Below are 22,041 nucleotides of genomic sequence, written 5' to 3'. Positions count from 1 at the left end.
AAGTTTGTAATAAACATACCTAAGGGAACAAATCTCTGAAAAGCCGGAAGATTTACAAGCAAACCTGAAGGATGTGTTTTGAGGTAGCACTATGGTTTTCTGAGATTACTCTAAACTGGATGATAATCCGCTTGGAAACAGTCTGTTATGGGGCTGTCATGAAAAAAAAAAAAAGGTCTTCTGTGATTTTCACTTATAAGGCTATGATAAGAAGCACAGTGACTGAATCTCTTCATTTGTTTAAAGATATGCAGAACTTCAAAGTTTATTTCACTCACCTTTATTCCTGGTGTCCTGGGTTCAGCAGTAGCAGTCATGTCTCTCCTTTGTGGTAGCTGGTGCAGTGCTGTGTTTTGACTTCCAGCCTGGGAACAGTGTTGGTGATACCAATGTTTTCGGTTGTTGCTAAGTGATGTTTACCCTGACCAAGGACTTTGTGAGGCTCATGCTCTGCCAGGGAGGAGGGGAAGCCGTGAGGAAGCAGAGATAGGGCAACTGACCCAGGCTAGCCAAAGAGGTATTCCATACCACAGCACATCATGCCCGGGGGAGGGATGGGGGGTAACTGGGAGTTACCCGGAAGAACACAGGCTTCCGGGCCGGACTCGTTTCTTGGCCGGTGGTATTGTACTCTCTTCCCTTGTTATTTTCTCTTATCATTGTTGTCGTTGGTTGTAGCAGTGGTGATTTGTGTTGTACATTGGTTGCTGGGCTGTTCCTGTCACAACCCATGGGAGTTGCACTCTTTCGATTCACCTCCCCGTTCCTCCGGAAGCAGGGAAGGGGAGAGCCCCGGGGCAGGGGGGGGAGGTCGATTGCTCTCATCCCGGTGCCACTCACTGGGAGTGAGTGAACAAGCTGTCTGGCTAGCATTTAAACCACAACAGTTCTTTTGGTGCCCAACGTGGGGCCCAAGGGGTTGATATAAAGACAGACCTGACCGGATTAATAGTCACTCGTCACAATGCTGATTTATTGGCTCTCAAGGTTGTTCCTTTTGATCTCACAGTTTCAGTATATCATATCTTGCTTCCATCTGGTATTTGCTGTATTAGTGTTTTTCAAGTGTGGGGCTTGGGCTAAGGTTTTTGTCTCATTGTACTTTATGGTAATGACTTGTAATACAATAGAATCATTGATCATGAAACTGATCTGGCTTATGTTCCCAGTGTGGTCACCACCTTTATACTTTGGGAGGTATAAAATAGGAGTGCTTAGGAATTACACATCTTTTTTCTCCTTCTCAGGTGCTCAACCTGTGAAGGAAACATCCTTTTACCCTCCCAGTCCTCCCCCCAGACCATTTACATTTGAGAGTTTTAAAGTTTTTGAATGGCATTTTAATGCTGTTGAGACTTGTTTGCTGATCGTAATGGGAATCACCATGCTAACACGCATATAGAGTGTGTTTTGCCCACGACTGATTTCAAGAGTTAAGCAGAGTCAGGTTTGGGTCTTGTCTGGGGTCAAATGCCGATGTAGGAGGACCAAGAGATTTTCCCTGAGGCTGGACAGTCATGAGTGGCAGGGTGTGTGGGATAGTATGGGCAAGTATCTAGGTCAGTGGGCCCCTCCAGTACTTTGGAATTTCACCACCGAACAACTGCAGAATCCAGAAGAATTAGTAAAACACTTAAATGAGGTGTGTGGTCATTCTGGCCATACCAGATATGGACAAATCATGGCAACGTGCTGGGGCTTGGCCTATGCTTACAGGGCCTTGTTCAACACTATCCAGCACCTTCAAAAGGAAAAGAATGTCAACAGATCTGAGGGCAAAGCAACAGTCAGCGCAGCTACTCCAGCTCCAAGCACAGCAGCTTCACCACCCCAAGCAACAAGTACAATCACTACTCAAACTTTGGCTGCAATGAACAGCGCAGCTACCCCAGTGACAAATACAGCAGCTACTCAAACTTCCACTGCAACAGACAGAATGGCTACCCCAGCTCCAAGCACAGCAGCTACACCACCCCCAGCAACAAGTACAGTCGCTACTCAAACCACAGTGATAATCACTGCAGCCAAACCAGAGGACCAATTCGTACCAATATCAGTTGCCCCTGTACGCAAGAGAACAAGCAAAAAAGAGGCAAGAAGGGTGAAGCAAGATGAAGAAAAAATGAATTCACCACCCGGTCTAGCATCTGATCAGGAGTCATCATCACATGATGAAGAAGAGGTAACTTCTCGACCTCGGACCTCAACTGAGCTACGGAATATGCGAAAAGATTTTACCCGTCAACCAGGGGAGCACATCATCACCTGGTTACTCCGATGCTGGGATAATGGGGCCAATGGTCACGAACTAGAAGGTACAGAAGCCAAGCAGCTGGGATCACTTGCTAGAGAAGGGGGAATTGACAAAGCAATTGCAAGAGAGAAAAAGCCCCTCAGCCTTTGGAGGCGGCTCTTGGCAGCTGTGAAAGAAAGGTTTCCATATAAGGATGATGTTATGAGTCGTTCGGCCAAGTGGACTCCTATAGACAAAGGCATCCAGTCTCTGAGGGAATCAGCCATCGTACAGATGATCTATCACATCAAGCTGAATAATAGGGATATACCCATAGATCCAGATGAAGTTGAATGTACACGACCCATGTGGCGAAAACTTACACAGAATGCACCGTCATCAAATGCCCATTCATTGGCAACAGTAACCTGGAATGACATAGTACCACTAACAGTAGATGAAATGGTTCATAAACTCTGAGAGTTCGAAGACAATCTCTCCCCTTCCACCATCTCAGCTGTGGAAAAACTGTCCCAGGACCTCAAACAATTGAGGGACGATCTATCTGATTTATCCCGCTACCTCTTTTTTTTTTTAAAGAACTGTTGTGGTTTAAACCCTAGCCAGACAGCTTGTTCACTCACTCCCAGTGCCAGGCTGAGAGCAATCAAGCATCGCCCCCCCTCCCCTCCCCCGGGGCTCTCCCCTTCCCCGCTCCCGGAGGAACAGGGAGGAGGATTGAAAGAGTGCAACTCCTACGGGTTGAGAGAAGAACAGTCCAGCAACCAGTGTACAACACAAATCACCACTGCTACCACCAATGACAACAATTATAAGAGAAAATAACAAGGGAAGAGAATACAATACCACTGGCCAAGAAACGAGTGCCACCCGGAAGCCTGTGTCCTTCCAGGTAACTCCCAGTTACCCCCACTCCGGGCATGACGTGCTTTGGTATGGAATACCCCTTTGGCTAGCCTGGGTCAGGCGCCCCGTCTCTGCTTCCTCACAGCTTCCCCTCCTCCCTGGCAGAGCATGAGCCTCACAAAGTCCTTGGTCAGGGTAAACATCACTTGGCAACAACCAAAAACATCGGTATCACCGACACTGTTCCCAGGCTGGAAGTCAAAATGCAGCACTGCACCAGCTACCACGAAGGAGAGACATGACTGCTACTGCTGAACCCAGGACACCTGGCTAATTTATTGTTTTTTAAATGAGGCCACTGAGGTTAAAACTGTTGGTGATACAAAAGGAAGTATTCGCAGTATTTAAAAAGAAAGCGTGGTTGCTATTCTTTTATTATCATTCGTGCAGATCAAAAGAAATTATTTAGTTCCTGCTCAAATTTAGTATTGCATATGTAGTCATTTGTTTTTGAATGAAAAAAGTAAAGAGGAAATACGTAAAAAGAATGAAGCACATGGCTGATCTCCAAAGGTACTTCCTACCTTAACCTTCAGTTATGAGCAAGGTACTTATGGTAATTACCTACACAAGGCAAAGGCAAGATATAACTTGCTGATTTGTAAAATACTCAGATATTATGCAGCTTTCACAGTTTTCATATTAAAATATAGTCTTTTAATATGTACAAGATTTCTTGGAAAACTGTGAGCAACCTTTTCAAGAGCCTGAAATAAACATTGTCTTCCATCTCTGAATTCCTCTTTCTGTACGAATTAAAAATTAAGATCACAGAGATAAAATTTGGCTCTCTGTTGTGATTTTAATAAAGCCATATTCTAGAAAACAGTTTATCACTAGAAATGTATGTGGTTGCACTCAACTGTAGTGAAGCATCATTTGAAGGTATCCGTCATCTCTTTTTATTAGCTATGAAGGGAGTAGAAATTCATCAGACCTAACTTTAGTAGTCTAAAATGAAGGAGATAATTAAGCCTGTTTATGTCGCTTTCTTCTATTGCCTCTATTGAGATTTTTCATGTCACCTATTTTAGAGACATTCCTGAGTAGACATGATTGTTTTTTCTTATGATGCAGTTGGATCCTAGAGAAAAACAGATTACTAGCTCAAATAAGGCCCATCAGATACCGTGTGTGGAATTTAATTGTCGTGGTTTAAACCCAGTCAGACAGCTTGTTCACTCACTTCCCCCCCTTCTTGCTCTCCCCCTACTCCCAGAGGGACGGAAAGGAGAGTCAAAAAGAATGCAGCTCCCACGGGTTGAGATAAGAACAGTTTAGTAACTAAGGTATAACATAAATCACTACTGCTACCACCAATAATAATAATAATAAAGAAAATAACAAGGGAAGAGAATACAGCACCTCACCAGCAGCCAACCGATAACTCACCCCCCAGGCCCGAACAAGCACCGACCCATACCTCCTCCAACCCTGCAGTCTCCCAGCCCTTCCGGCTAACTCCCAGTTACATCCTGGGCATGACGTGCTGTGGTATGGAATACCTCTTTGGCTAGCTTGGGTCAGGTGTCCTGTGTCTGCTTCCTCCTGGCTTCCCCTCCTCCCTGGCAGAGCATGGGGCTCACAAAGTCCTTGGCCAAACCAAAACATCCTTGTTATCAGCTCTGTTCCCAAGCCGAAAGTCAAAACACTGCACTGCACCAGCTACCAAGAAGGAGAAAAATGACTGCTACTGCTGAACCCAGGACAGTGTTATATATCTGGTATAATCTAGTCTACATTTCTTCATAGCTAAAGGCAAAAATATTGACATTGTACATAGAATTTGGTAAATTCACCTCTTGGTAAATTCATCCAGTCTTCCATAGATTGCTATTTTGGGCTTGGATATATCATTTAAATCTTTTTTTTTGCCAATAGGGATAACCAAGCAATTAGCTTTAACTATATAACTACACTTGTGTGAGATGGTTAATACTTCAGATAGTTGAATTTTAGACAAATGGGACAAATAACAAGATTAAACAATTTTAGAGCACAGTAACTGTACCATAACTCTACTAAAAAAAAAAAAAAACACAAAAACACACAAAAAAAACACACACAAAAAAAAACACCAAACCAAAAACCCAATCAAAACAAAAAAAAAAAAAAAAAAAAAAATCCCAAACAAATCAATTTATTTGTTAAAATTTATTGCTGTTAAAAACAAAGGAGGAAAAAATGACACTATTCATTTACTATAATAGGAAAATCCTATTATTTTAGTTTTCAGTATTATTACACTTGACTTTGAATAAATTGGTCTACATTCATAAAGTATATTGCAGCCAAATCTGCAAACATCTGGAAACATACTGTGACAGCCCATCAAATATACAGATCAGTTGAAGTGTGTTATAACATAGGAACTGCCTCGACAAGTTAGTAAATGAAGTTTGGCTTCATTTATTCCCCAGTCTTCTTCTGTACTAAGTATTTCTTAGCAAAAGGAAAGCTCTTGGTATGTGAGGAAAATTTTTTTTTTTCTGCTATAGAAGGTAAATATACAGATGGATTTAGGCTCATCCCTACTGCTATGCAGGAGCAATTAATAGTCTAGTTAACGCTAAAAAGCAGATAATAAAAAGCCTTCTAAAAATCACAGTCATATAAAAAAAGAGTTATGATTAAAAATTGATAAAAATATTTTATTCACAATTATTATGTATTTTTTTTGTACTTCTGGCAAGTAAATCCTTTCTCAGAAAGAGTTATAAGTCCAGTGTATAAGAAAAGCCCCCACACTTTAGTCATGTGAAAAGCATGCTTTCTTTTCAAATACATTACTTAAGAGTGCACATTTATTCTTCAGTATCCTCTTTTCTTATGCTGTCTTTTGGATATGTTTTTATTCCCCTCTTTGGATCACCTTTTGCAGTGCAAGGACTACTTATTCATTTGAGTTACAAAAGAGAATTTGAGCTCTTGCCTCTCCTTAGACAACAAATTCTATGTACAATGTCAATGTCTATGTACAGTCAACTGTTGGAAGCTTAGACATTCTTATCACACAGTTGTCTCAGGCTTAGTTTTCAAACAGTGTTTAAAAGAGAAATAAAAATTCCAGTGGGAGCAAATAAATGAGTAAATAAAAAAAATTAAGTACAGACTTAGAAACCTTTCATCAGAACAAGGGATAATCTCACAGTCCAAATTAGACTTTCTTAGATGTACATATCAACTAAATAGAGAAAATGTGATATTGGATCCTAACTTTATTACGCAGCCACTCACGTAAAGCAGCTGAGTAGAAAGATCTTGGAGAAGTTCAATAGGAGGGGTATTTCAGAACCACTAAATATGGATATGTCTGTGCCATCAGTTCTCTGTATGAAGCACCCAAAACAAAGGGCCTTGGATTGCATTAAGTTTTCTGTTGTCCTTTGGTTATAAGAGTGAGTAAAAAGTAAAAGGAATCAATTTTTCTTTGTTCTTCATAAATTATTCAGCTTCCCACAATATTTTATTCCTATTACTTTGTCTCAGTAACATCTCCTATTATATAAATCTTATCATTAATCGTTTTTGTCTCCTTTGCATGAATCTCATTAATCTTTGATACATCTTTACTGAGATGAAGCAACTGATATCAAAATGAGTTCATAAAACTATTTCATAAAACCATATTTTTATATATGTTTATATTTGTATTTATATGATTTGTTTTATATAACATTAAGAGATTACTTTGTAATAGGCTGTTGTTTTGTTTGTATGAAAAGGTTTATTTTTCTGTTTCTCTTGAATTTGATTGAAAAAAGTAAAAAGCTGTCCTTTTTAATAACCTTTACTGACAGCCAGCAAAGTGCTTATTGCTATATGGTACACTTCAGCATCTGTAAGACCATACTATAAATAATACATGATACTGAATAGTAATTTTTGCGCTGTGATACAGTTCAACACAGCACTACATGAGGTATTGTGCAGCCTGACAAAGCACTGTGCTTTTAAGTGAAGAATTTTATTTTTCGGGAAGAGCTCAGCAGTTAAGAAATTACACAGTCACAAGTAGTAGATAACAGACCCAAATTGTAAAACATTTTATATTCTGTTCAAACTTTTAAAGTGAAGGCAACAGCAGGTTCTTCTTCATAACAGTAGACAACTTTTATTTTATTTGAGCAAATTTTTTTTCCACATTGATCTCTCTGCCCCAAAAAGTATCTAAGCCACTCTGAGAGTGAATCACTTGTTCAATTTATGTCTGATATATTTGTAATAGTTATGATATTTCCCATTAAGCAGTAGTGCAACTGACATCTAAGATCTACAGTTCTTTTTATTCCTGTGACACTGGAAACAGTAACACACAAACATAATTTATCCTTTTTGACCTTTACCCCTGCATAAGAGACTGCCTTGAGTCCTTTTGTTTTCTTCCTGAATCTTTTTTTTTTTCTGTCAATTAATTTATTTATGAATTTCTCTTTTTTTTTTTTTTTTTGCCTCCAGTCGCTTTACTTAATCATAGAATTATAGAACGGTTTGTGTTGGAAGTGACCTAAAAGTTCATCTAGTTCCAACCACCCTGCCACAGGCAGAGAAACGTTCCACTAGACTGAGCTGCTCTAAGCCCTGTCCAGCTTGGCCTTGAAAACTACCCGGAATGGGGCATCCACAATTTCTCGGGACTACCTGTGCCAGGATTTTACCACCCTCACAGTGAAGTTTTTTCCTAAAATGTGGTCTAAGTCTTCCCTCTTACACTTTAAAGCCATTACCCATTGTCCTATTCCTACATAGCCTTGTAAAAAGCCCCTCTCCAGGTTTCTTGGAGGCCCTGTTTAGCTACTAGGAGGGTGCTCTAAGGTGTACCCAGAAACTTCTCTTCTCCAGGCTGAACAATTTGATGGACTGTCCTGGGTTCAGCAGTAGCAGTAATTTTTCTTCTTCTTAGTAGCTGGTGCAGTGCTGTGGTTTTGACTTTCAGCTTGGGAACAGTGCTGATAACACTGATTTTTTTCGTTGTTGCTCAATAATGTTTACTCTGACCAAGGACTTTCTGAGTCTCATGCTCTGCCAGGGAGGAAGAGAAGCCGGGAGGAAGCAGAGACAGGACACCTGACCCAAACTGGCCAAAGAGGTATTCCATACCACACCATGTCATGCCCAATCTATAAACTGGGGCAGTTACTCAAAAGGGCTAGGTTGCTGCTCGGGTCAGACTGGGTATCAGTCAGTGGGTGGTGTGCGATTGTATTCTCTTTCTTCGTTGCTTCCCTTACCATTATTGTCATTGGTGGTAGCAGCAGTAGTTTTATGTTATACCTTAGTTACTGGACTCTTCTTATCTCAACCAGTGGGAGTTACATTCTTCTGATTCTCCTCCCCAGGAGCAGGGGGAGGAAGAAGGGGGAAATGAGTGAGTGCTTCATGGTTCTGACTTGCCAGCTGGGCTTAAACCACGACATGGACTTATATGCCTATGCTATTTCTCTCCCTAGTAAAAACTGAAAAATCTGAGACAATTCAGTACCTGAAAGAGAAAATAGCCATGCCTCATCTCAGTTTATTTTTATTCTTGTCTGGTTTTCCTTTTGTAACCAATATAATTTCCTTTTGCTTTTTTATAATTAGGATAAACAACATCAAATTTAGAAATTACATATCTTTACCATTACTTGTCACCAGATGGTCACTTCAGATAGTTGAACACTAACTTGCCTCAACACATTCCATGCATACTTCTTTTCTGTCTGGGGTTTGTACAAATGACTTAGACAGAAGCAACTGGAGAGGGGGATGTATGTATTGGAATATATGGGTCCAACACTGCAATGGAATTCTTGCAGTCTCTGACAACAGAATTATTGAATTAGTATGTGCTTGCCCTTAAAATAAGTTGTGAGTTTTGTCATTGTTTGGCTTGTTGGGTTGTTTTTTTTTAGTTTTTAATGTGATAGTCATACTGGATAAATATGGTACTTCTTAGACGCAGTCACATTTGGGAAAACTTACACTTTTTCTGAGTCATCAGTTTCATGCTCTCTGGAGTGACAACTTGATGACAGTTAAGAGTAGCAGATCAGTGTGGCATTCCATATTAATTCTATAATAGAAAACATTACATAAATCTTTATATACAAAAATTTATGGGAACCCTTAACTCTTGTCTATGTAGAAGACAACTCCATTTGGACTTTGACCATGAATTTTACTGTGATTCAAAGGAAGGAAGTCTTTTACCAAAGCTAAAATACTGTTTACTGTAATATGTCACAGCAGAGAGCTTCCAATTAGTCCATCCATAAAACTAAATATTTAATAGGAAATCATTTAAACTACTCACAAATGTTGGAGCTTCCAGAGAATGTCAGCTTGATGGTGCATTTACTTATATGTACAAAGTAAATATGATTATTATCATTTAAGTAAAAAAAGAGGCAGGTTAGGATTTTAATTTTGTCTTAAGGTAAAGTAGGATCCTTATTGAACTGACGTGCAGTGCTGCCAAGAAGCTAAACTTGCAGTGGAAGAACTTTTCCATACTTAAATTGGTAAGAAAGGACTGAATAGAAATCTGTAGGTAGAAGATTTGTATAAAATTCCGATATATTCTTTTCGATTTCCAGTATAAAAATTATTACCATGCCTAGGAACAGCTGAAATAGATTTTTCTATAACAATAGTGTAGGGCTGGAAGGGAGGCTGTGGAGAAGGGGAATTTTTTAAGGGATTTTTTTGGTATTTTGACAGCAAATATTCTGATGAAACATCTAACTAGTCAGAAACAACTCATTCTGGCAAAAATGTTAATGGAGAAAGATAGTTCTGCTTCCTTGTATTATAATGGGAATATGTGATAAATATGATTGACTTCTACTTATTGGATTTATTTTTTTTTATTCACAGTATAAATTACCTACTTCTATTTATTTGTATTTTTTATATTTCATTCTACTTTTTCAATACTTTATTTGCATATTTTCATTTTCAGAAAAATACCAATTTAGATATTTTCTTCATAACAGATGTATGAAAATTTAGAATTCTCCTCAGGATTGATTCTGATCAGTTCTTTCTATTCTGTGTCTAGGTATGTGTGCAGAGGTCTGAGTGACAGCAACTGGAGAGGGGACCCTGCATCATAAGGGCTGTTAGGACTTGGTGCCAACAACTGGATCCCTACTGCAACTGTAAATCTACGTCCCAGTAGCGAATTTTATTCCTGAGCAGCCAGAGGGAAGGAATAGGACCAAGATATCCATACTGTTCATGTCTGTAACAGTTCCATGTGGTTTTGCCCATGTTAGTCTTTGTGGCCAGCCATGTGTCTGCCTGTTTGTTTATTTTCTTTTAGTATGCATAATTATGTGTGTATCTCTTGGGAAATATTGGGAATTGGGAAATTCCTTGCCATTAGGAAGACCTGGGTACACAGTGCTGCAGCAGCCTTGCCGCTATTAGATTAGATTTGGTAGCTTTTGACAAGTTTGAAATTCTTATTGGTGTCACATAATGTACAGCAGTACTGATTACGTTATCACACGTGTGATGCATGTATTTACAATAACATTTCTCGTAAATATATTATTTAAAAGACACTACAAGCTTTTAATGGATATTTAACTTTTCAGCTGCCCAGTTTATTGCCAGGCAGTCTGAGTCAGATGCCTGGACAAAAACATTCATTCTCTCATTTATTTGCATGATCAAGATATCATTCTCAAATCTGAGTAAATCTAAAAAAGAAAAAGAGCAAAAAGGAAGAAAAGACAGTATCACAGTATGCTAGAGATTGGAAGGGACCTTGAAAGATCATCTAGTCCAATCCCCCTGCTGGAGCAGGAACACCTAGATAATGTTACACAGGAATGTGTCCAGGCAGGTTTTGAATGTCTCCAGGGAAGGAGACTCCACAACCTCCCTGGGCAGCCTGTTCCAGTGTTCCGTCACCCTCACTGAGAAGAAGTTTCTTCTCAAGTTTAAGTGGAACCTCTTGTGTTCCAGTTTGTACCCATTACCCCTTGTCCTAACACTGTTTGCCACTGAGTAGAGCCTGGCTCCATCCTCGTGACACTCCCCCTTTATATATTTATAGACACTAATAAGGTCACTCCTCAGTCTCCTCTTCTCTAAACTATAGAGACCCAGCTCCCTCAGTCTTTCCTCATAAGGGACATGCTCCACTCCTGGACTCCCTCCAGCAGGTCCCTGTCCTTCTTGAACTGAGGGGCCCAGAAACTGGACACAATATTCCAGATGCAGTCTCACCAGGGCAGAGTAGGGGGGAAGGAGGACCTCTCTCGAGCTACTAACCACCCCCCTTCTAATACACCCCAGGATGCCATTGGCCTTCTTGGCCACAAGGGCACAGTGTTGGCTCATGGTCATCCTGTCGTCCACTAGGACCCCCAGGTCCCTCTCCCCTACACTGCTCTCTAACAGGTCATTCTCCAACTTATACTGGAACTTGGGGTTGTTCCTGCCCAGATGCAGGACTCTACACTTTCCCTTGTTATATTTCATCAAGTTATTCCCTGCCCAACTCTCCAGCCTATCCAGGTCTCGCTGGATGGCAGCACAGCCTTCTGGCGTGTCAGCCACTCCTCCCAGCTTAGTGTCATCAGCAAACTTGCTGATAGTACACTCAATTCCCTCATCTAAATCACTGATGTATATATTAAATAATACTGGTCCCAGCACTGACCCTTGAGGCACTCCATTAGTTACAGGCCTCCAACTAGACTCTGCCCCATAGACTACAACTCTCTGGCTTCTCTCCTTCAGCCAGTTCACAGTCCACCTCACTACCTGATCATCCAGTCCACACTTCCTCAATTTAGCTGTGAGGATGCTGTGGGAGACTGTGTCAAATGCTTTGCTGAAGTCAAGGTAGACCACATCCACCGCTCTGCCATCATCCATCCACCGTGTTATTTCCTCATAAAAGGCTAAGAGATTGGTCAAACATGATTTCCCCTTGGTGAAGCCATGTTGACTGCCCCTCATAACCCTCTTATCCTTGATATGCCTTAAGATGGCACCAAGGATAAGGTGTTCCATCACTTTCCCAGGGATGGAGGTGAGCCTGACTGGTCTATAGTTACCCAGGTCCTCCTTCTTGCCCTTTTTGAAGACTGGAGTGACATTTGCTTTCCTCCAGTCCTCAGGCACCTCTCCCGTTTCCCAAGACTTGGTAAAGATGATGGAGAGTGGTCTAGCAATGACTTCCGCCAGTTCCCTCAGCACCCGCAGGTGCATCCCATCTGGACCCATGGATTTATGGATGTCCAGATTGCTCAACTGATCTCTAACCCATTCCTCATCGACTAAGGCAAACCGCTCCGTTGACCTGACTTCATCTAAGGTCTCAGGGGTACAGGGCTCTTCAGGACTGCCTGCAGCAGAGTAGACAGAGACAAAGAAGGCATTCAGTAACACTGCCATCTCTGTATCTTCTGTCACCAGGGCACCCATCCCGTTCATCAGTGGGCCTACATTGCCTCTGGTGTTAGTTTTATCTGCCATGTATTTGAAAAAGCTCTTTTTGCTGTCCTTGACCCTTCTCGCCAAGTTTAATTCTAAGGAGGCCTTAGTCATCTTAGCTGGCTTCCTACATCCTCTAGCAGCAGCCTTGTATTCCTCCCAGGTGGCCAGCCCCTCCTTCCATGACCTGTAAACTCTCCTCTTCCACTTGAGCATACCCAGCAATTCCCTATTTAGCCACGCAGGTCTCCTGGCCCTCTTCCTTGACTTCCTATGTGTCGGGATGCTCCGATCTTGAGCTCGGAAAAAGCAATCCTTGAATGCCAACCAACTATCTTGGGCCCCTTTACCTTCAAACAGCCTTGCCCATGGGATTTCCCCTAGCAATTGCTTGAAAAGGCCAAAGTTTGCCCTGCTAAAGTCCAGGGTTGCAATTCTACTTGCTATTCTACTAGTCCTACCACACAAGATCCTGAACTCCATCATCTCGTGGTCGCTGCCCTCAACCCTTACTGCTTCGACCAGATCCTCCTTGTTAGTGAGGATGAGATCCAGCAGCGCTCCTCTCCTGGTCGGCTCATCCACCATTTGCAGGAGGAAGTTATCATCCATACACTGGAGGAACCTCCTGGACCGTGGCTGGGTTGCTGAGTGGTCCTTCCAGCAAACATCAGGGAAGTTAAAATCCCCCACGACGACCACGGCCTGTGACCGTGAGGCCACTCTCAGCTGCCTGGAGAAGGGCTCGTCAACTTCCTCACCCTCATCCGGTGGTCTGTAACAGACACCCACAACAGTATCGCCCCTGCCAGCCTGCCCCTTAATTCTCACCCACAGACTCTCAACTTGCTCGCCATCTGTCCCTGGACAGAACTCGGTGCATTGCAGTTGCTCCCGTACATAAAGAGCAACCCCACCACCCCGCCTGGCTGGCCTGTCTTTCCTGAAAAGGACATAGCCCTCCATGACTATATTCCAGTCATGTGAGCTGTCCCACCACGTCTCTGTAATTGCCACCAGATCATAGTCTCCTGACTTAACACAGGTTTCCAACTCCTCCTGCTTATTTCCCATGCTGCGCGCATTGGTGTACAGACATTCCAGGGAGCGAGCTGAGCACACCGATTTCACCCTAGGATTATAGGAGGCCTCCCAGTCTTCATCAATTCTGGAGTGCTGCCCCACTGGGGCAAGTCCAGCTACAACCCCATCCCCCTTCGAATCTAGTTTAAAGCTCTCCAAATGAGCCCTGCTAATTCGTGCCCCATCATCCTTTTGCCTCTGTGAGACAAACCTTTCCCGCTTGTCATTGTCCAGACTGGTGTCCTATAAAACCAGCTGTTATCAAAGAATCCAAAGCCCTGCCTGTAGCACCAGTCTCGAAGCCAATCATTTATGAACTGAATCTTCCCATTCCTTCCCACATCATCAGTGGAAGATGGAAGGAGTGAGGAGAAGACCACTTGAGCCCCAGACTCTTTCACCATCCGCTCCAAGGCCCTGTAGCCTTTCTTCATCCCCCTCAGACTGCGGGAAGCAGCTTCCCCCTCACCTGTCTGGAAGATCAGCAGCGGGTAGTAGTCTGTCGGGTGCACCAGGCTGGGGAGCGCCCTAGTGATATCCCTGATCCGGGCTCCAGGCAGACTACACACTTCCCTATGATGAGGGTCAACTCTGCATATTGGGCCCTCTGTTCCTCTCAGAAGGGAATCCCCTACTACAATGACCCTTCTTTCTTTCTTATCAGAGGCAGTCTTGAGGTGCAAAGTCGACCGTCTTTTCCTATGTGGCCTTGTAGGCTGGCCTTGCCCCACATTCTCACCTACCTCTCCTTCAAGATCCAGGGCCTCGAACCTATTACGGAGGGACACCTGGGGAAGCAGGGCAGGAAGGGGGGAGGGTTTCCCATGACGCTGAACTGGAACTTGCTTCCAACCCTCATCGTCCTTTTGGTCCCCTACCTCCGCGCAACAGCTACAGGGCAGGGGCTGTCTCATGCCATCCCCCTGTGTGAGAAGGCAGGGGGTCCTTCCCCTTTTGGGGGGTATCTCCCTGGAACCGTTCCGAGTGGCACGCCAGGGAGTTACTCCACCAGTCGATCTCCCTTTCACACTCCCTGATAGTCCTTAGCGTCTCAACCTCCTCCTTAAGTTTTGCCACCAGGCTAAGCAGATCTTCTACCTGCTCACACCTCACACAGGTGGAATGCTGTCCTCCCTCCCCCGGCAGCAGCAGGCTCTGGCACTCCCTGCATCCAGAGACCTGAACAGCCACGGTTTGGGAGGGGGTCTCTCAGTTGCTGCAGTTTTCTTACTGCAGGCTCTCTTTCTGGAGGCGACCATATTGGTCCGCAGTCTGGGACACCAGCAACAGGGTCAGCTACACAACCTGCTTGTTCCTCCCTGCGCCTGGTGGGCAGTGACACGTCGCGGCCCTCTCAGAGGCGCTTTCAAGGCAAGCGGCAGGGGGGTGGTCACCGTCACCGTGGGAACGCCTCCGCCACGTCAGCCTCTCTCTCGCAAGGGCTGCTGGGGCTTCGGGGATCGGGAGATGTCGGGAATCGCGATGTCTCTGCGCTATCCCCTCCGATTTTCCTAATCTCCGTTGACCCTCGGGGTTGCTGAAGCGTGCCGGCTGTGGCTCTAGCTAGGCTAGCTCCGATCAGCTGACTGAATGACAAGCATGATGTATTATCTAAGTGTATGGCATAAGACCACAGCCTCACGGGACCATGATTTTTATCCAGCCTGCTGGAGAACACATTTTTTTTTTTTAACATCTATGTATCATTTCCTTTCTACAATATTGGATTATGTGAATGGCAGCAATGGGATGACTCCATAAATTTTCAGGTTAAATTTTGGCTCACGTGCACGCACACACATATATGCATACATATATAAGTATGTATATGCATCAGTCATAACTTTTTTCTCTCAACAGAATTTACTCTCTGCTTACAGTCATCTAATGAACTTTTGGTAATATGCTTGTTCTCCCTTTCATTTCTTCAATTACAAGAAGATATTTAAGATACAACAGATATCATAGATCACATTTTATAATCAAATGAAAAAAATAAAAATAAGAAATTCATAGAACAAAAGTACTGCAACATTATGACATATATTTGTGAATTTCTAGACATTTTAATGCTGAATTCTCAAGTTTTGTAGTCTGAATAATGGATACATGGTGACTAATGATCACTGGAAAATAAAAGTATTATACAGGATGCTTGTGAAAACTCTGATTTAATTTAACTTCATGAGTCTGACTTTTAGACATATAGTTCTAAATCAGTTACTAGGCTTTAGGTATTATTTGCTTAGAAATTACATGCTTGCAGATGCTTAAGTGACAGCTAATACATAGCATAGCTTGAAATATGTATACTTTGCTGAGCTGTGGCAATTAAGGAGCTCTAACATCTTTAAACTCCTTTAAATTCTCACCATTTACTATTTGGTTAATAAAACATTTATTTCTAATATATTTCCTAAGTTAGTAGCTGGAGATGTGGTGAGTTTGCTCAAAATGCAGTTTCCTTCTGAGAAATGACTGTCTAAAACAGTACCTTCTGACTGTGTAGTCAGGCTCTCTGTGTATAAGATGTTCATGTACCTGCCTTATCGCTTTCTATTTGATTTATTATTGGTGATTTTATTTGTCTTTTTCAAACACCTGTGAGCTTCCAGTACTGATGTTTATTTTGGTAGGCAAGTAGTAAAGAAAATTTGTGCTCCAAATATTTTACAGGCTAAAATTGCTAATTAGCATTTGTTTAAATCCCACACCACCCCCACCCCCTGGGGAGGAGGGAAAGGAGGAGTGAGTGAGTAGCTGTGTGGTACATAGTTACTGGTTGGGTTTAAACAACCACATCTGTTCATGGAATTAAAAGAAACACACTGTGCATTAGGAAAATATTTAACTACATACAATACAAATACATTTCTTTTATGTCAGTATAGAGAGAAGTCTGGTAGATTTAGAGCTCAGTTCTTTTCTCCTGCAGTTAAGGAGAGTGCTGAAGTACATAACTATCTTTTAATCAAATCCATGTTTAGTTTAGAAGCTTCTCAGTGTGAGAGGGATAGGGTTTTTATCACTTCTCTGTTTCCAGATTCTGCCACTTCTGGCACTACAATTTGCCCTCTTTCATTTCTCTGTGTCCAAGTAATGCTTTTCTTCCCAGTACCATTTGCTCTGTACAAAGGACATGGAGAAACAGAATTCTACTAAAATTCCTCAAATTTATTAGAAAAGATAATACAAGCAACCATCTTACTAAACTGAACTACACTGTTGAGTTTTCAGTGATGGAGCTAATGAAAAATTACATTGTGTATCACCTTTTGTCAAGCAAGAATCTAGGACCAAGTCCTTAGCCCATGTACTGTGCAAACAATGATGCATTTATACAAAATTCTTTCTGAGAAACCTCAGAGCTGATCTCAAATCAGATATTAGGCTTTTCTGAAATTTAATTACCTGTATATTAGTAAATTTTCCTTTCACATCTCATAAAAAAATGACTGGAAACAATCACAAAAAGGACAGGAATCTCAATTGGGAGATATTTTTATGTACTTATGGTAGATAAAAGGAACGTGCATAGTGGAACCATACCCAAAGGACACTTACTAGGATTCTGTTTGGCAGAGAGCTTGGATTTGTATCTCTTTGTGTAGCTAGAACATTCTTTTATCCAGGGGAAATGGTGTTTATGATTTTTTCATGATTCAATCAGCGATTTTCTGCCATAGGTTTGCTCCTTGGGAAGAAGGGTAGCAGATTCACTGATAAGCCTGGCATCAGAATTGGTAGTTGTCTCTTTTTTGGTATTTGGATATTAAATTGCCCTTGAAAAGAAAGTACTTTGCTGATAGCATACATGTATGTGCCTGTTCTAGAATTCTTTCTAAAATGCCACCTATCCACAAAAAAAAAAAAGTCTTCTTAGTGCTATGCTATCTATTTTGTCATGTTTAAGGAACAAATAAAAAAAGCCCTTAATGACAGATCCTTTTTGGAAGCATCGAGGTTAAGATATTGTGTGGCTTTATAATGCTTCTGACTTGAAAATAAAATAATTCTCTGAGTGAAAAAAAGAAAAATAAAAATATCAGACTGTAAAAATGAATCTTGACCAGTAGATGGAAAAAAAACATAAAGTAACTGAAAATAGCCAAAAGTACAACTACATGTATGTTTAAATTTATTTAAAAAAATAAACAAGTAATAAAATATTTTCTTTACTAGCATTCACTCCAGATATTTGTAAGCTCATACATATTATATGGTAATGCAGGTTTCATGTAAATTTTTTCTCTGCAATCCTAACAATGGAGATAAATATTTTCTGGGTCAGTGTGAAATACCTGGTATTTGCGTAAGCACTTTCTCTATTATGTATTGTTTCTGACATATAACATCGAGTCTAGTTTATACTATTGCTTAATTTACGTAATTCACATCAAATCCCTGATCAAAAATATTTCTGCAAATGACACAGTATGCATTGTGTGATGTAAGTTTGTAGTGAATCAAAATTAAGGCAGTATTTTCTTTGATAGTAAGATCAGAACTAAACTGACTTCACTTCCCAAGGGAAACAAATCATCAGGGAAATATTTGCATTTTGCAGTTTATGCAAGCTGCTTTATACTCCAGAGAAACAAGAACGCTCTCCCTCTGCATAAGTCTTCAACAGTGCAACATATAACACCCTGTAATTTAAGAAAGAATAGATTATTGGCACTCATTATTCCTGAGTGTGTGTATCATTCAATATTATAGCTAATAAATTGTTTTTTGACAATTTTACACGGAAACAGAACTAATTGACAGTATCTTATATTTTCATGCTTAGAAATTGTGTTATCCTGTTTTTCAATAGTATTATGAAGGGAGAAAATATGAACGCCGCTTTACACTATAAGATACTTAAGTAAGTTAACTCTCTTTTTTTAAATTTTAACACACAAATACCAATTTATTAGTCATATGTTTTGTAGTTAGGAAGATGTGCATAAGAAGGAACAAGATTAATTTTGGCAATGTAAATAATTGTTTTCATTTGACTGAAAAATCAACTTTAAAAGGAAAGCAATGCAACTGTGAAGTGAACAAAATTATAGTAAACCATGATAGCATGTGTTTAACATTTTAAATTATTTATTTATTAGCAATATTTATGAGCTTGTAATTTTTTTTCAGGCAGTAACTTAGTTATATATACTACCTAAAACCTTCTTCTGGAGCATGATTTATTAAAATCATACTAAGCCAAACACAATAAAAAGAGAGAAAAAAGAAAAGAAAAGCAAAAGGTTAGTGGGTTACATAATTGATGTAATTTTTATTTTACTGTGAGTAATCCATTGATTTGAAACACGGTAAAACTTCTGCCACAGTTTATTTAAAAAAAGGTTTTGATGCATACAAAATATCTATTTTATTGTTTAAGTTATTGGTAACTTAATGCCTACTGTTTTACAATAAAGATCGTAAAATGAGAAAAGAATCATATTTCTGTTGAAAAACTTGCCATACATATAGTAATGTTTCTACCCTTTAGTAAAATTCTCTCTAACATTATAATCTGAGGCAAAAGAAATTATTTCAATAACAATTTCAGAAATATTTCAATAAAAGGTTTTCTTTTCATTTGCTTCAAATTATAATTTTAGCCATTTAAGTTGTATGTCTCTTGAGGATGAGCCACTTGTTTCTAGGCAAGTAAAACTACTGTTTCACAGAAAAATCCATTTTTTTGACAGTATTAAAGCTAACAAGTCAGCCTAGTTGCAGATGTCTATTAGCATCATTTATGGGAGCAGAAAAGTGGACAGCATTTGATATTTGCATACCTGAGTCTAACTGATGTTCACAAGCACCCAAGTATTCAGTAACTCACTAAGTATGTAGCAACAGTTAAAAGGTCATTGAACACAGTCACACTCAGGTAGTAATTAATATTTTTCACAGTATTGTTCCTCCTAGGAGGACAGTATGCCTTCCTGGGAATGAAACAGTCTTCTGTGGTTTGATGAAAGGGCCTCTAAAATAGTTTCTGAAATGGAAGCAGTTTTAATATTAAAGAGAAGACCTTTAGGAAGAACTTCCTAAAGGAAAAGTGGTAGAAGATTTAGAATCAAAGCTAAGCTCTTTAAGGGATAAAGTTTAAGTAACGGGAAAAAAAAAAAAAGAAGTGTAAAGATAAGACAAAAGTAATCCAATGGCACACAAAGATAAATAGATTTTGCCAGAAAGTGTTCTGTGTAGCATTTCAAATGCTCTAGTGTACTAAATAAGATTCTTTTTCCAGTGCATGAGGTGTCTTCTTTGGGGTTTCCTTTCCATGGAAACAAGGATGCAAGAAGAATAGTGTATAACTAACAAAGCCAAGATAAAGCTGGAGTGCACTTCGAAATCCCACAATGTATTAGATACAGAAAGCTCATATTTTCAATCTATTCCACAGGAAAAAAACAGTTGTGTCTAAAATAGAACAATTTTAGAGAAAATATTAAGCTAGACCCACTCAGATTCGCTCTGTTGCTGTCAACAGAAATACATGAAGCCTTTCAGAAAACATTAATGTAATCTCTTGTCCATGTTTTAGCCTAGTTTTTATGAGAGTTTTTAGTGTAAATAAATTTCATAGTGTTTAAAACATGTCAACACAATGAACCCCTTGGTTTTACTAGATTTTAACTTTCACATGTAGCCTAACATAGCTGACATGCTTTCATGGGTTCTGAAAGAATCACTTTTTAGCTGATCTAACATGGAACATTTATTCTTGATTATGTCAGGTAGAATGATAAATAAAATACAAAAATAATCTTAGACCAAAATAACTGGCATGTTTATTACTCAAATTATTTAAGTCAACTGGCAATGGCAGAAGCCACCATTTGCACCAATAACTACAAAGTGCTGCTGTAGAAAGTCACTGTTAAACAGTACTAATAATCCATTAGCCGGGTATTATTGATATGTTAAAATAATTTACCAAAATGAACCCTAATAATCTGTGCCTATTTTAACCAACTATTTTAAGGGTTTTATAAAACTAATCTGGGTGTTTTAGTAACAGCATATCATATAGCTGTAAATTGGATTTGGATTCAAGTCCCATTTCATACCTTCACACTTTCTTTTACTGGTTGTCAATTTTTTGAGTATTTGTAAGTGGCTTTCACACTTATTTTGACCAGGAAGCAACTAAGAAAGATGAAGCTTCAGCTTTTCTGTTCTGTGGCAGCAGCTCTTAAAATCTTTTGCTCTGTAGGTAGGAAAACAGGGCATCTACCTAATAGAAGAGTTTAGGAATGAGGGATTTTGATAGAGAAATGGCATTGAAGCTTCTTATCTGATGAGTGTTTCGGAGGAACTAATTTTTCATATAGTGAAAATATCTTTGATCTGTTTTATTAAGGCCTCGGATCACCATTAAGACTGTGATTTCAATCTTTGGACTTTAGCTTGCCAAGAAAGGTCATGATGTTGGGATCAAGCAGCAGAAAAAGTGTGGTAAATATCCTGTAAAATACAAAATAAGTCTGTAAAATACTGGATGAAAGGAAAATAAGTAAAGTAGGTGAAAGTTGTCATGCTCATATTTTAATAAGGAAAAAAAAACAAAACAAACAAAACATTACTTTCTGTGTGAAAACAAAAATTAATTAATTTTATGCAAAACAATATCAGAATAAAGTATAATTAAAAGAATTGCAGTACTGATCAGAAACATTTAATATTGCTTATTTATGTTGGTACAGCAGAGAAAAATGAAACAGGTACAAGTACTTAATTTCTTCTCTCTTTTCAAAATTATTTTTCTACTCTCCCACTCAGATTTATCTAAAAATCTTTGAGTCCTCACAAATTAATGTAATAATCTGCATTTGCAGCTACATATTGAATGAGAAAGATTCACAATGGAGAACAAAATGGCATAGTAGAGCTGTGAATAGATTTCCTATGTAGAGGACCCATGTGCAGTAATATGCAGCTTGGGTCACTGTAGCTAGAGAGAAATAAATTCACAGGACCTGGCTTAGTATACTATTTCTACCTCTTCCAAATGAGAAGTAACAAAACTTAAATTTTCCTACTCCTTGTTGCATAATTGATGTATATAATTTTAGATTTTGTTGTCACTTTCCAATTTCATTTTTCACAAACACTAAAGATTATTAGAAAATATGACTAATAATTTTTATTTTAATTTAACTTTTTTAGTAATATAATATATTACTGGGCTGGAACATTTTTTGTCCAAAATCAATTAAAAAATGCACAGTAAGAAACTGATACTTTTTTATTATGAACAAGAGGATGTAATGTTTCACTCATTTTCTGATTCTTTAAATGATTTAAAAGAAAGTATATTTTAAAACAGCATGTCATGAAGTATAACAGTAATTTACATA

Source organism: Pezoporus flaviventris, unplaced genomic scaffold, assembly GCF_033815535.1.
Source record: "Pezoporus flaviventris isolate CSIRO_AGI_PZ_B2104156 unplaced genomic scaffold, CSIRO_AGI_Pfla_v1 ptg000002l, whole genome shotgun sequence".
NCBI classification, from domain to species: Eukaryota; Metazoa; Chordata; class Aves; order Psittaciformes; family Psittacidae; genus Pezoporus; species Pezoporus flaviventris.
The sequence above is the reverse complement of the archived record's forward strand: the minus strand, read 5'-3'. Positions refer to the sequence as shown.